The sequence below is a fragment of the Alexandromys fortis genome, unplaced genomic scaffold, assembly GCF_014885135.2.
Source record: "Alexandromys fortis isolate MF-2015 unplaced genomic scaffold, M_Fortis_MF-2015_v1.1 scaffold_112, whole genome shotgun sequence".
NCBI classification, from domain to species: domain Eukaryota; kingdom Metazoa; phylum Chordata; class Mammalia; order Rodentia; family Cricetidae; genus Alexandromys; species Alexandromys fortis.
Genome location: NW_026068013.1, coordinates 5409416 through 5424352, shown reverse-complemented (window position 1 = coordinate 5424352; position 14937 = coordinate 5409416). Strand labels below are relative to the sequence as shown.

The 14937-nt window shown below is 41.1% G+C and overlaps 1 protein-coding gene across 7 annotated transcripts in view; it reads right to left on the bottom strand.

Annotated features, from left to right (window-relative positions):
* Positions 1 to 14937, bottom strand: part of Mtmr2 (myotubularin related protein 2) — a 56142-nt gene that overhangs the window by 36690 nt on the left and 4515 nt on the right. For 4 of the 7 annotated variants that reach the window (XM_050162167.1, XM_050162168.1, XM_050162169.1 and 1 more), the window contains one exon: positions 12275 to 12345. The exons of the other annotated variants lie outside the window; for them this stretch is intronic. The gene's annotated coding sequence lies outside the window, so the exon portion shown is untranslated. The remainder of the gene's footprint in view (positions 1 to 12274; positions 12346 to 14937) is intronic. 7 annotated transcript variants of the gene reach the window in all.

Here is a 14937-nt window from a genome sequence, read left to right as displayed (position 1 = left end):
CCCTCTCTCTCTCTCTCCCCTCTCTCTCTCTCTCTCTCTCTCTCTCTCTCTCTCTCTCTCTCTCTCTCTCTCTCTCTGTCCCCCCTTCACCCTTCCTCCTCCATAACCCCCAGAATAAACTTCAACCTCACCCTGCATGTCGTGTCTATCCATGTTTCTGTCTTCTGCCCGCCCGCCATGTGTCTCCCTGCCTGGGACCAGCCACTGCTCAGGGACCAGCAGTCGTCTCTGCCTGGGACCCACTGCCTGCCGCCACATGGCCCGCCACCACTGCTCTGAGACCAGCAGTTCTCTGCCTGGGACTGTCTGCTCCCAGGGCCTGCTGCTGTCTGCCGCCACATGGCCCACTACCACCATTTGGGACCAACAGCATTTCTGCTGCCTACTGCCACGGGGATCTTGTAGCATTTTTTTTTTTAAAAAAGAACAACAACAGGCCTTGAAGTGCCGCCGTTTCGCGGGTTTTCATGATTTCGGCTGTGAATAGCAACCATTCATGTTCCCCAGCTTTTTTTAAATTCCAGCCATGGCATGGTGCAGTTTTTTCGGTTCCAGCCTTTTGCTCCCCTCTGCAGCTTGTGGTGTGGCATTGCGGCTCAGTGACAGGACAGATCACACCTTTAGGTCCCTCTTAATAGGCTTAAAATCCTTACAGCTCAAAAATTATGGCTTTTTCATACAACACGTGGCTGCCGCCATTTTGACTGGAGTCAGGTGACTTCGCCACCATCTTGGCTGAGAGCCAGGTCAGGTGACCAAGCTCTTCCATCTTTACTGAAGTATATACCCTGCTTTTCATGACAGTGAGACACATCTGCTCCTGGCAGTACCAATCTACTTCATAAAAGGATGGTGGGCACCAAAGAATCTCCATGTGGAGTTCACTTCCGTTGTGTCAAAGCTAGCCATTTGGGCAAGAAACTGCCCTTGCCTTGACTGATGACAATACACTGTACAAACTGGACAAGCAGGACACAAAGAAAAAAGATTGCTGAGCTTTGCCAAGACAAAGTAAGTCAGTCTTTCTAAATTTTCTTCACAGAAAAGTCTATCAGATATCCTAAGCCTGTAGACCAAGGATGGATGCCTGAATACTGCAGAGAAACCTTTGGTGACTATCCAGGCATCCAGATGACTCTGCCATTTATTTAGTCTTGGAAGTCACACTGTTTACTCAGATAATGTTGTTTCCTTCTGGGGTCTCTGATGAAGATGAGACGGTTCTAGTTTTCTTTGTTACCAAATTCAGAAAAGAAACTTACATAAGAGATGTAAATTTATAAGGCTAAGAAACATAAAAGTTTAAGTTGTTTACCTAAGAAGATATTTTTAGGGTAGTAATATAAATTATGATAGAAAACAGTTTAAGTATAAAACTCTGAACTCCCTAAAATAGATAATACAGTACTTTCTCCAAATCTGCCAAATACATATGGACTAAGCAATTGTGAATTTAATTCTTAGTTGATAATTGTTCTTATTGTATATGGTTTTACTATGTTAGAGTTAAAACCTTTCCTTTTAATTTATACAAAAGGGGGGAACTATTGTGGAGATACATGTACATGGTGTGAAGGTGTATTGCTGTGACTGGCGTAAGAAAAAGCTGAACAAACAGCTACACAGGAGGTATAAGTGGGATTTCTGGGGCAAGAAATGAAGAGGAGGAGGAATCTAGGCATGCAAGGGATGCCGGAAAACACAGAGAAGAGGCAGGAGGTTCAAGATGGAAAAGAATGTAGTAAATTAATGTAAATGGGTTAAGTTTTAAGAGCTAGCTAGGAACAAGCCTAAGCCATTGGCTGAGTTTTTATAAGAAGTCTCCATGTCATTATTTGGGAGCTGGCTGGTAGGACAAAAGGCTTATTACACATCATCTCCTCAGGAACCCTGTCAGATGTGGGACCCACAGAGCAAGCTCATGACACTTGATGCTTCTGTATCGTTCCACTTATCCTAACCTGCTCCTACATAGCTTGTGTTTTAATAAATTACTACATCCCATAAGACCGCAAATTTCAAGAAGGGGAATGTTAAGAAAGAAGAATGTTATTTACCTCCATTCTGTCCCTAGAATCTCCTATGCAGTTGGCAACAAGCAGATATTTGCAAAGTCCTTGTTGGTAAATACATGAGTGAAAGGATAAGGATCAAAAGACTGGATGATTTAAATCAAACCCCTTAGAGGCCACGATGAGGATACACAGATAAAATAAAGAAGAAACTTAGGGAAAGATGGTGGGTGAAAGAAAAGCAAGGTTTGTGCTTTCTGGAGTCCTGTGTGTGTGCATTTATGTACAATATATCAAGAGCCCCTCTCCCAGGCAAAGGCTCCTTAAGAGGCTAGAGAGAACACTTCCTTTAAGACTCTAGCCCGAAGAGGCAGTGGTGGAACAGGCCTTTAATCCTACCACTTGGGAGGCAAAGGCAGAAGGATTGGATCTCTATGAGCTCAAAGATCACAATCCCTAAACAACCTGTGGGACTACTCCAAACAGTATCCTTTAATTTTGTTGCCAGCAGCTTTTGAGAAGCTTATGAGAAACAATCACCTGCACTGCTGACAACATGGGGAAGTCACCATGCCTGGGCTTGCCCTGACAACTTACACCAGGTACCTCAGGCTGCCTCACCTAGGATGACAACCTGAGTAACATGTGGAGCCCATGGAGTCAGTCTCCCCCTATTCAGAAGCCACTCTTCTTGTCTCTTGAAATGGTCCCTCCTCCAGTCCTCAGGCTCACACTGGACTGTCCCTTTCCTCCACCAGGACCCTGAGCCTTTTCCCTGGGGTTATATGTATTCCCTCCTTAATAATCTCATCTGGCCTCTCAACAGCGCCACCTCTAAACAAGGGAAGCTTGACTTCCGGTCAACTCCAGAGCTCTCTCTAGACTCTCAGATTCCAGCAAATGACTTACTTAAGTACCTCCACAGACCCCAAACCTAACTCTACGCTTCTTTACCCAGCTCCAAAGTCTTTCATATCTTAGTAAATGGCAATTAGCCTTCCGCTTCCTCCAACCAAAAACTTGAGTCACTTTTCACTTTCTCAAGAAATTATTTGGCCTTCAAAACACATACATTTCTCCACTGTGACACACCTCTTCTGCTAGTGCACCATCTTCTTCCGGAATGATTTCCTAAACAGATGCCTTGCTCTATTCTTATTCACTCTTCATACAGCAGCCTTTGGAAGATGCTGATCATCATTCATCTCCTCTCAACTATCCTAAGCTTCCCATGCCACTGCTAGGGAAGTCCAAGTCCTTAAAATGACCACGCATTGTTTCACTATCTGCTGCTGTCCTGACCTCATCTCCTATCTGCTCTAGGGCTCCCCTGTACCTTTGGGCACCACTCCTGATAACTCTTCCTGCACACATTCCTGCTTTCCCTTTGTTCCTGTCAGAACTGTTGCTCACATTGGGGCTCTCTTATTTAAAATGCACTGTTACCAACCCATCCTCCACCTGCTTCCTTCCTTTCTTTCCATAGCAACACATTTTGTCTTATGTGTTTATTCTGTCTCCCATATCCGTTAAAGTACAAACCTTTAAGGATTCCACATCTTGTCTATACTGATCATCATGGGATCCCCAGAGTCAAGAATCTGTATTCCCAATGGGAGAACACGAGCGCCATAGGTGTGAATAAATGGCCCTTAGAGGTAGGGCCAAACAAAACAACAAAAAATTTTTAAAGTTATTTTGTTTTCTAAGATAAAGTCTCATGTAGCCCAGGCTAGCTTTGAATTCCTGACTCTTCTATCTCCACTGCTCAAGTGCTGGCACTATAAGCAGTACCAACACAATCAATGAAAACTTTATTATTTCAATCCCAAAACAAGGTAGATAAAATCATATTCGCTCTGTGAGCATGGGGGGAAGGGGCAAAACAGAGAGAAATGTATTTTTAAAAATGTTCCTTAGGAGGGTAACAATTTTCTTGAATGATAAACACTGGCCTAGCCCAATAGCTGGCATTACAGTAGATACTCACACGTTTAAATTTATTGGATAAATTACTTAATATCTACTGAGTTGTTATCCATGCTACGAGCTATTCATATACATATGATGATGAAATAAAATAACACATGTAACAGTGTAGCAACCTCATCTTGCAAGCAATACCAAACCCACTATTATTCTACCTAACGGAGATGAGAAAAGGACTCCTCCCAACAAGTAGAAACCCTAGTTGACCACCATGGAGTTAAATACAGAAGTGTAAAGTTAAAATGGGTGAAACTCTAACAATTTGATTCTTACAGAAACAGAGTTGGGGCTAGAGATATGGCTCATCTTTTAAAGACTAGGCTCACAACCAAAACATCAAGAAACAGCTAGCAGGATGTGGAATGTCAGGCCTGTCACCCTACAGTTTGGAAAGCAGAGGCAAATAGCATGTTTTAGTCTGCCTATCGATAAATGATGAAATCCTACATCAAATAAAGCAAACAGAAGAGTTACCATGATCAGACAGTGCCAGTAGAGAGACTGAGCTCAAGACTGACTGAGGCTGAGAACCATAGTTGTAAACACTGAAACCATTGTGCTGAAATAGTTTTTAGGGTCTTCATAACTCGTCAGCCCCTGATAGTGGATAGTTCCCAACTCTCCCCTCTTGGGTATGCACACACACACACACACACACACACACACACACACACACACACAAAATGTCAATATCTGAGAGATGCTAGCCTTGTCCCTTAGCACCGTTCTTTAATTATAATGAATATTTCCCCGAGCAAAAGTTCTCAATCTGCAGCGGCATTTGTTTTTCATTCCCAATCAGTGTGGACCTTTGGCCCAAGCCAGTAAGCAGAGTTAAGAACTAAAATTAGAGTTAAGAGCTAAAATTAAATTAAAAATTACAATCTTCTTCTATTCCTGTATATCTGTCAATGGAAATAAACACACACACATATAAATACACATACATACATACAAACACACACATATAAACACAAATACATACCCATGAACACAACACATATATAAACACAACATACAAACACATACACACACTTAGTAAACATATACTAAAAGCCATTACTGGATAACATGTCAGTACCAGTAAGATTCAAAGTAACACAGAACTGACTGTGTTCTGCAATGAAGTGATTACCACACTCCGTGCCCCAGAGCATTAACGTATCCCTTCAGAGAGGTGAGCATGTTATGTCAAGACAGGAAGCATCAACAGCACCAATCTTAGAAATTAATGAACATTATAGCAAAGCTAGTCAGAATATAGCCAGCAATGCCCAAGACATCAATTGTACTTTACAGTATTCATGTAGGCAGCTTTTCCTCGGAGGAGTACCCCTCACAACAGCATTGCGATTTTACTCTAATATAATAAATTCTGACCATTATCCCATAAAAAGGTCATTAACAACTCACAAACATGCTGGGGTGTAACTTAATGGCTGTGTGCGGCCTAGTAGAAGTAAGACCCATGGGCTCAATGCCCACCACAAATGCATTTATCTAAATTTTCAGCATTACTTTAAAAAATGGAAGTCAACCTAAGTTCTCTTCTCCTTATATCCCAAATTACACTCTTTTTAGTTCCTATATAGAAGAATAAAGCTGGTGTTATTTGAATGCTAATTTCTGTTTCCCACAAACCTCTGAAAAAAGATACACAAATACACAGTAAGAGAGGGCACAGAGCAGCAAGAGCACTCAGTCTCTGTCCCCAGCCCTCCCCACCCCCGCCAGTGGTTGTGCTTCATCCACAAGAAGCAGACAGACCCCATTACTGCTGCAGTGGCTCGCCCGCTGCGGTACCACAGTGCTCTTTCCCTTCCTTGTCCTACTCAGAACTTTCACCACCGCAAAGTGCAGTACTGATGTGAACAGTAACCCAACAGGCAGGCGGGAATTTCTCTGTTCTTCTCCAAACAATATAAAAAGACTACATAAAGAAACTTCTATTTTACTGGGGTTTCTTTTACTTGGGAGCCCCTGTCCCCCAGCTACACGTATTTCAGAAGTGGTTAATACGCAAACTTGCAAATTGAGAAAATCCCTCCTAATCAAATGAATGCCAGTGTCTCTGGGTACCTAAGGAAGTACTGAGACATTACCAGACTTAAGCATCTTTTGTTAATGCTGCTAAAGAAAAAAATAATGTCTGAAGACAGCAGGATTCATACACCACCTCAAACATCCCTATACCTAAAAGCACTACCTCAGCTTCCCAGAAAGACGGAGTTTGAGGAATTCTGCCAACTGCAGGGTCAGCTAACTGCCTTCCTACTCTCTCCCTCTTTCTTTCCATTTGAGGAGCAGGAACTTCTTAAATCTCTTTTCCTTCTGCCTCTGCTACATAACCAACATATGTTATTGTGTATCATGTACTGTAAAAAGTAGGCTCACTGTCTTAGAGATCGGCAGGCTAACAAGGTGCTAGTTTGATACGTTGGCATCTCATCACAGCCCAAAGTGAGGACGAAGGTTCATAAAAGATGTAAAGGAAACAAGGAAAGCCCAGAATAAGACAAAGAATCCAGTGGCTGAAGCACGTGCTTTCAGTCCAAGAATCCTGGTTTTACCACCTGACAAATAAATCCAATCAACCTAATCTAAGCTCTTTCTTTATCCATACAAGAAACTGCTGACACTGTATAAAAGCAGTGTTTAATATTGAACTAGTAAAGTGTTAAACAACTGCATTGTGTAAATACAAGAGCTCCATATTAGAAAAGTAAGAAGATGAAATGAGAAATAAGGAACCACTAAAAAAAGAAAATCAAACTAAACAGTTGGGCCTAAAAGTCCATCTTCACTAGCTTGACACTGTAAAGTGTCTTCATGTACAATGGAAAACTGACAAATTTCTAAACTCAAAATAATTCTAGTCAACACTAAACCTTAGAGTACAAATATTGGAGAGTTTTAAAAGTATACACACACACACACACACACTCACGTACACACTCCATGCACAACTTTCAATTCATTCAAGACTAATTCAAGCTTCAATCACAAGGCCAAGTCTACCACCAGTGCTTTTAATGAAAACAACAGTAGAGTACTGTCTCCGACACCTGGTTTGCTGGATTGTTAATAAAATCATACTACATCCTTGTCACTCACCACTAGCAGCACTCAACAATAACAGACAGAAAATAAAATCCAAGCACTAACAGATTCCAATATTCATGCCCGATTCCTGCTAACCCACTATTTGTATGAGTGAACATCAGAGACACTAGAAACGTTACTAGCATCACACATGTTTAACTCAAAACAGCCCAGAAAGTTAGATCACGTCACCTGCTTTTCAGTCCTCGTAAACAAGTCTCAAGAGGGTTCAGGATCTGTCGGCCATGTTTCTTCCACACCCAGGCTCAGCTGACCACAGTTGTTAAAGTAAGATCTAAACCACTTGCCTTGTTTAAACAGCTTCTCTCACTGACAATTCCATTTTTGGTGAGTATCCCATGAAAAGGAGAGGTACCTTCAGAATGTTTTCTTCCTAATAATGCTGTCGCCCACAAATATTAAAGAATGCATTCTGTATTCTGACTGGGAGAAAGCTTTTCTAGGAATGCTAATTTTGCTCTCAGCACCCACACAATGGACTGCAGTGTCCTTCCTAACCATTGTATGAGCTTGTGCTTGTTAGTCATCATGCTGAAAATTTTACTAAAGTAATAAAAGCCTGCAGTGTGCTTTGCAACACAAAAACTTACTGTCAGAATATCTGTCTCCAAAACAGAGGATACCTCACTATAACACAGTACTGTGTCCTGTTAAAATGCTATGCCAGCTCTGATGTTTAAATGTCACCAATCTACAGGACAAGAGAGGTGTCAGAAACAATGTGTTATCACACTGTATGACAGAAATGAGTCTTCATTTAGAGAACAAAGTAAGAACAGGTCATCCAGGACACACAGTTATATTGGTATCATTTTATTTCCAGATCAATTCAGTGCATGTGATCTGTTAGTTCCAACATAAATCTAACAGCTAATTTATACTGATAACAGCCTGCAAGACTTGTTTTCCCACAGTATGGTTTGACAGAACTGGTAAGTACCAAAGCATTGTAATCAAAGTGCCAACAGGAGGTGGGTAAGGCCAGGGCTGGGCTAAGCACCAGCACCAGCCCGGCAGCCACAGCAGCACTAACATAACTTAACTCAAAGTGTATTTTATTAAAAAAACATTGATTTGAAATGATTTTTACATGCTCAGAGAGCAGCTTAAGGTAGTACTTAAGTGGACTACATGTATAGCCTACAGGGAAAGCTCCTCACACATAAGTTAGCAGAGAGAATTAATATAAACTGAATTTTTCTGATTATTTATGCTACCTAGAGTCAGCTTAGTAAAGCTTCGATCTGGGCAACACTGACCTCAGCAAGCACAGAGAACACATGCACATTGAGACTCTACACATCTCTCTACTTTGTGTGCGTGTTTTACTTGCATGTGCATCTGTGCACCATACGCATGCCTAATGCCTGCAGAGGTCAGAAGAGGGTGTTGGATCCCCTGGAACTGGAGTTACGGATGTGTGTAACTGCCATGTAGGTGCTGACGGCTGAACCTGAGTCCTCTGCAAGAGCAACAAGTGTTTTTGACCCAAGTTACCTCCCCAGCCCTCATTTGTGTCTTAATAAGTGACGTTTTGAATAATCTTCTCAAGCTACAGGCAAATGTGAATTCATTGTTAAATGAACTGGTGTCACTCACTCCTTAGGCTGTGCAGGTACTTTCCCAGGACAAGCACACATTACTCACAAGCCACTGTCTTTCCAATAACTAACTTTCCACAGATTTCAAAGTCTTGGGTGAAGATGAGGAAGTGGAGTTGGGCTGTGTTTGCTTGTTTTCCCATCACTATGAAAGCACACACCATACCCCATCCTCTTCCCAGCCTGGAAAACTTAATACCTGAGTTATAACTACCGACAATGGTGTGCACCGACTTTTGAACGTGGCTCCCTATATTCCAGACTAGCTGGTTGCTAGAGTAACAGGCCATTAAAGTCATAACTACTAGCTTGCTTTTTTCATTTATTCTGTTTTATGACAGGCCTGAGGAAAGTCTTTTTTACTTTACTCTTCTGAGGTAGTCTTAAAGAACAGAGAAAGAGACGACTTGACGAAGGGAGATCTTTGTAGCTAGATGTAATGGGGCTGACTGAGCCTGACATCAGCTTGCCAACAAGAAATTTCTTTTATTCAGCAAAATGTACACCCCAGGAACTTTCACCACTCCCGCTCTACAGTTTATATTGGGAGAGCACTTTGTAAACAGCAGAGCACTTTTGCGAAAATCCAAATTCCAGTTTCATCTTTCATTAGTAGGGACACTGTAAAATTTTGAGTCTGTTATCTATCATCAGGGCTCTTGAGAAATCACAGACTGCACAAGCAAAAGAGCTGTGCAACTATAAAACCGACATCTAGTTGCACGCTTATTAGCTACTGGGTTTAGACTGAATAGACGAGTGGATACTCATTTATTTATTTATTTATTTGTTAATCATTTTCTTGTGACTAGTTCCTGGAAGAAGTCTTCCAGTACAGTATCCTTGAGTGTTTTGTGTATTGAAGGTGATGGTCTGAACAGACTGATCACTAAGACTCTATTCCAGTTCCTTGTTCTGTTGCTGTGATAAAAGACCTGACAAATCAATTTAAGGAGTCAGAAACAGTAGGTTCCTCACATCCAGAGTCAAGAAGCAGAAATGCATGTCCTGGAGCTCAGTTCACTTTCTCCGTCTTACGTATCCTTGCCCAGAGAGTAGTCCTAACCTCTGTTAAAAAGGGTCTTCCCACATGGAATAACATAATCAAGATAATTCCCCACAGGCAAGCCAAGTGCCCTTCTCCCAGGGGATTCTAGATCCTGTCAAGTAGACAATATCACAGACTCTTATACAATGAAAGAATTTAGGTTATTTGTGTAAAGATTACTTTAATAACATGCTTAAATACTTAGTAAAATCTGAGCGCAAGAAATAAGAAACAAGTCAAGAGACCAGTGTATACATTTTTCATTCTGATTTTAAACTAAATCAATGGCAAACATTTAAGTTAAATTAAATTTATACAATTAAATAAATACAATAAATACTAGGGCAACTCTGTAAGTGACAGCTGTGACATTCTAGGTTTCCACACATTTCCCACGTCATCCAAGAAATACAGTGTCATTCCGAAGTATCTTTCAGCATGTATGAAATTTCTTAAGTCAATTCCTTTGGAAGGGAATTAACACTACATAATAAAGTTCTTTTTTCTTTCTTTTTCCTTTATGATGCTGGGGACTGAACCTGTGAATGCCCAACACTGTTCTACTAATGAGCTACATTCCCAGGCTAAGTCTCTTTCTGGAGATGATCTATTTGCAAATTTGAGCCTATGGGTACAACATCAATGATAATGGAATTGGCATCTGGAAAGCCAAGGATAATGAATGTGTAGAGACAAACAGCTACTTAAACAAGCACTTTGAGCATGTGCAAGCCTAGCCTAGGCTTGGTCTCCCACATCACAAAAGCAAATTATTAACACCTGAAAAGCATCCTTAAACTAAGACATATCTCAAAACACTCAGGAATTGAGTAGTAACATTAGTAATCTAACTTTCTTATAATTCCAACACTACAGGATATTTTTTTAAAAATGGAGCTAACTTCATTTAAAAATACAAGGTATATTTCAGGAACTGTAAGACACAATATGAAATATGTAAAATAAAAAAATTATCTCCAAATGTATGGTTCAAAACATTCCTTAAAGTTGTCAATAAATGCCAATGTATTACAAATACACTGTGACAAAATACTACAAATACAATTAATTTCAAAGGCAACCTCTGTAAACTCAATGACTCCAACACTGCTTCACAGAGCCCAAAGGAAGACAAACAATAAACAGAATTGCTCACAGCACAGCTAGCCTGCACCTCCCACTTACATACTCTAAAAAGAATGAAGATCTTCAGAAGTATAGGACACTCAATCCAGACAAGAGTATGAATATCTAACATTAAAAAGAAGTGTTCTTTCTCCATCAAAATTATTACCCAATGATTTCAAAATCAGAATTAGCCATACATGTGGCTAAAGACTGAGAAAGTGTGCAATCTTCAGGAAAATGATACATCCGCGGCTTCTGGGTTTTTCCAGGGACAATGATCATGATGCTAATTATCGTCTAAGACGGAAGAGGGGCCTATAAACATGAAGGACAGTGAGGCTGTCTAGCCAAACAAAAAATACAACATGACCCATGAAGACTTTGAAGAAAACACTAAGCTTTCCCAGTCTCCCCAAATTAACTGGATCAATAAACTTCCCAACATCTTTCCATCATCTGCAAACTTGGAGTGGACTGAGAGTACAAAACGGATCTGAACTAACGGATCTCAAGCTTCAGTACAGATCCTTGGACCTGTAGGCTAGAAACTGCAAACTGTGTTCACCAAGCACCACCTAACTAGAATGTGCCGTCTCCAGAGCATCTTTTCAGAGAGATGCTAATGGGCCTAACTGTAATATAGCTATCGCAGCATCAAGTTCTCAAGAATTCAGAATTAATTGGTAGAGAGTTTGCCTCACGTTTAAAAAGCCCAGAAATCAATCTGAAGAATCCCATAAACCAAGTGCTATGACGCTCTCCTGCAGTCCTGGTGCCCGGGAAATAGAAGCAAGAGGATCAGAAGTCATGCCCACCCTCAGAGTCAAAGTGAGTTTGAGGCCAGACTGGGCTACGTTAGACTCTCAGGAGGGAAATAAAAATGTAGGATCTAGCCCATAGAGTAATACATAGTGAATCCTCACAGAAGAATCAGAGAAGAAAGGAACAGGTGGGAAAGGGAGGGAGAAGACTTGCCTCTAACTGTCCTCTCTATGACTAAGACATACAACATGGCAGCAACATAAACCACATACGTATCTACTGCCAGAAAACAAAGTCTCCACATAAATGCAATTGGTACCCTATTCATCCTGTTCTCACATCAAACTTCAAAGGAAGAAAAGGGAGGAAGTACACAGAAGCACCCCCGTGCCCCAAAGTCTAATGGAAAATTACTGGGTGACTAAAACTTAATGACTGCTCTCCCCAGGTACAAGAAATCACAGGATGTTCTGGACCAGACATGGAACTGAGATTAAAGTTTGAAGTCACTGATTACTCATGTGCACACATGTCATTTTGGATAACATCAGATTCCAAAGATATACTGGCAATTGTGTCTGTCCATTTTTCAGAGTTTCCCATTCACTTACATTATAATTTTTGAGATCTTTTATCTTCACTTCTGATGATCTTCAAATGTCAATGGCTCTTAACACATTAACTGTAAACAAACACAAAGGAACTTAGGGGTTCAGACACTGAATGAGCCCAGAGTTAAGTATTCTAAATGACTGTGCAAAGTCTCAGGGGCAGGGAAAGAGGGGGAAAGGCTTCCCTTGCATAAGTCACATAATCTTCAAAACAGAAAACTGTCCTTGCAAATGAAAACTATACGACACCAGCACCTTGCTTTCTGTATGGAAGAAGAAATACTCAAAGCTAAAGAAAATCCCCAGTTCACCAACGTGACTTCCCATTTCTCCACAGGGAACATGGCCAGTGTCAATCTGTGCAAGAACCGTCCTCTAACTGCAAAGCTGTCTGAACCTCAGGCACCTAATCTTCAGGTACAATCACTTCTGTGTCATACAGACCCTGAAGCCAGACAGACTTGGACTCCAAGGACAATCCACTCTATCTTCAGTTTTCTTATCTGTAAAATGGAAAATTTAATACTGTCCAGCTAATATAGACTTACGTGAGAAGAGCATCTAAGTAACCTAGCGTCACAGCACATAGTAAGCCTACAACAAACATTCAGGGCTATTGTTTACATTATGTTGTTTATTAACTCTATTAATTTGCTATTGTAACAACTATCATGTGAAAAGCAAAACTTACCCTGGATGTTTCTATTTTTGTTACCCATTTTGATATAGCGAATGTTTTTAATATTAATAAAATAAGATTAACTTTATTTTTTACTTTTACAGGCAGGTATCTTTGCTTAGTTTAAGAAAACTATGGCCCAAAGTCACTGACTGGTCCATCAATTATTGTCCTTTTTACAGAAGCGCAAACTTGAGGTGAGACACATAAAACTGCCTGAACAACCACTCATTGGCTGCCATCAGGAACCATGGAGAGGAACAGCAAGCAGCTTTGGAACTCACAGAAAACTCTCACTGGTTAGCATAATCATGGTAGGTGTGTCTCAGAGAAGAAGAGCCCTGAGGACTAGTTTCCTCAGGACCTCAATGCTATTATCACCACATCCCTTACAATCTGTAAGTTGTATGGAAACTCTCAGGGGTCCCTAGCCCCTCTCTGGGCAGTGCCACTGGTACTTAAAATAACAGTGATTGACTTTCTGCAAGCATTGCTGCTAGAACAGACTAATGATCAACTACATCCTAAGAAAGATGCAGACTGTTAGTAAAGTTAGGTTAAGACTTTTTGTTGCTGTTGGTGGTGATGGGTGTTTTGTTTTTGTTTTTCTTTTTCTTTCTTCCTACCTTCCTTTCTTTTTCCCCCTTTGTTTTTTTGTTTGTTTGTTTGTTTTTGATTTTTGAGACAGGTTTCTCTGTGTAGTTTGGGAGTCTGTCCTAAACTTGCTCTGTAGACCAGGCTGACCTTGAGAACTCACATAGAATTGCCTCTGCCTCCCGAGTGCTGGGATCAAAGTATTGCACCACCACCATGTGGCTAAGGTTAAAATGTTTTTGTTAATGGCTTTGATGCCACTAATTTTCTGTTGTGACCACTGCCTTGCAATCAGAGGCATTTCCAGCTTGTATGAGCATCATAGGAACGTGCTTCTTGCTTTTAAATGGTTCATTGGTGTGAGGGAGAATCACTGCCTGTCTCCTATATTCTCTCTCTTCTATTCCTTAAGTCAAAACCTCCATGCTTTGCCTTAGCACAGGGCCTTAAAAAAAAGCCTACAGAACCTAATATCCTAGACTATCTTACAGCTAGCCATGGCCACAGGACCAAGCAAGAGTCAACTGGATAGTAGCTTAAAAGCAACGTGTGATCGCTAAAGCATGTCTTTTAATGAGAGGAACTGTCACTTCATCTGAAAATGCAATGTCAGGCTCTACCAGCCATCGTGGCTCATATAGCAATTTTGTAATCTAAAACACATGAAGAATCTAGATCCTTGACTCAGATCCACTGCATTACAACTGCATTAACTCTGTGGACTTTCATGTGAAAAAAGAAAAATCTGTTGGATTAAATCACCATTAGTGTATGTTTCCTGTTGTACCGTGCTAAACCTAATGCTAACCATGGGTGTAACTCAAAGGTACAGTACTTGCCTAGCATGCATGAAGCCTTGGGTTCCTTTATGAGCACTGCAAAACATAACTAAATATCAATAAAAACATAAAACATGGGACCTAGGCAACAGTTCAGTAAGTAAAGTGTGTGCTGTGCAGGCATGAAAACCTGAGTTTGGATCCCCAGCACCCACAGATAAAGCCAGGCATATGTATCTGTAACTCTAGTGCTGGAAGTGGAAAACGGCTGATGGTGAGGAGGGAAGGACTCCTGGGCTGGATGCTCCAGGCGAACAGTCTGTTCCTGGCTCAGTAGGAAACCCTGTCCAAAAGTAAGATGGAGGACAAGAGGAAGACAGCCAAAATCAGCCTCCATCGCCACAAGCACAAACACAGTTGTGTACTCTCTCTCCTTCCCTCTCTCTCTCTTTCACACACACACACACAGAGAGAGAGAGAGAGAGACCCTGTCCAAAAGTAAGATGGAGGACAAGAGGAAGACAGCCAAAATCAGCCTCCATCGCCACAAGCACAAACACAGTTGTGTACTCTCTCTCCTTCCCTCTCTCTCTCTTTCACACACACACACA